This window comes from Amphimedon queenslandica, unplaced genomic scaffold (genome assembly GCF_000090795.2).
Source record: "Amphimedon queenslandica unplaced genomic scaffold, v1.1 AMPQUscaffold_12337, whole genome shotgun sequence".
NCBI lineage: Eukaryota > Metazoa > Porifera > Demospongiae > Haplosclerida > Niphatidae > Amphimedon > Amphimedon queenslandica.
Genome location: NW_003547426.1, coordinates 17,869 through 19,169, shown reverse-complemented (window position 1 = coordinate 19,169; position 1,301 = coordinate 17,869). Strand labels below are relative to the sequence as shown.

Below are 1,301 nucleotides of genomic sequence, written 5' to 3'. Positions count from 1 at the left end.
CATTTTTTTAGTATGAATATTATTCAGTGACTTTAGTTGCAGTACTAAAAATATTAATTAATTATTATAGATGTATTTTTTTGACTAATACTTAAACTAGTTTTTTTAAATTTTACATTACTATCTTTATTGCTTGCTTTTTAAAAATATCTACAGGATTAGAGGGAAGTTATAATAATTTTAAGCTTGATATATGTAGGAAACATGACCCTGAAAGTAAGTCAAATAAAAATATCTTATGCTCATTAATTAGCAACTAGAGTTGGGTCAACTTGAATTTTGTTAGCTACTTTTCATACTATTCATTGATAATTGCTGCCAAAACTAAATTATCTTAGTTCCTTGCGCAACTTTTAAGAGATAATGATATCAGCCACTGATGTAAAGATTTGCTATCAGTCTAAGTTGCTTATGAAAGCATTATAAACACTTATCTACATTAAATGTCTTAATGCAATCAGAGCAGTATTTGTAATTATGTCAGGCCCCTGTAGGCCCCCCCTCAGATACGCCCCTGAGTAGGACCACCTTTAGTCTCCTGTACATCATCAGCTTTCTCTAGCCATTTAGTAAGACACTCACGTAGACAACCCTCAGTATCTCCTTTATTACTTCTGCTAATAGCATCCAGTGTAGCAGGAGATAGACCACTGAAGACAAAGACCAAGATCATAGTAATTGATGACTCCAAGCCAATGTCTACTGAGTAAATCATGTACCTCAGGTAGATCAGTAACTGAAACAAGCTTTTAATAAAATTTAAAAAACAATAAATATACTTGTGAGTTGATTTGTAGGGTCTACTGGTATAAAAGATTTGAAAGAGCTCGGAAGTGTAAAACTAGCCATTAATTACAGTACATTAGCCATCAGTAAAAGTCGGGATATTCCAGTATCTTTTTCAATGTGGGCGTGTTTAACATTATATACCACACCTACCCACGTGGTGCCACCATGACTGCATCTGCTAAAAGTTCTGAAGAAAGAAAGAAGTGTCCTTTCTGCCATCTGTCTTACCAGTTTTCATCTTCACTTTCAAAGCATGTTAAGGAGAAACATAGCAATGAGAAAAGCGTCAAAGATTCTCACGTTTTCTGCAATTTATGCGGCTCAATGTAAGTATAATTTGAATATATATACAGTGCTAGAAGTGACACTATTTAATTTAGGGTTTTAAGTGTGGCAAAGCTAATTGAGCATCTTAATCAAATCCACAACAAGGAAATCAAAATAACAAACCATGAATTTTGTTCTATTGATAAGTTTTATGAGTGGAAGAAAGTCATTCAAAGTCTTTTTAT

General features: G+C 33.1%; 1 long non-coding RNA gene across 1 annotated transcript; it reads left to right on the top strand.

The window, feature by feature from the left end:
- The first annotated feature begins 838 nt into the window (after positions 1-838).
- On the top strand, positions 839-1,238 carry LOC109588016 (uncharacterized). The gene is made up of 2 exons (XR_002187923.1): positions 839-1,115; positions 1,170-1,238. It is a non-coding gene; the product is annotated as an uncharacterized LOC109588016 (long non-coding RNA).
- The last annotated feature ends 63 nt before the right edge of the window (positions 1,239-1,301 follow it).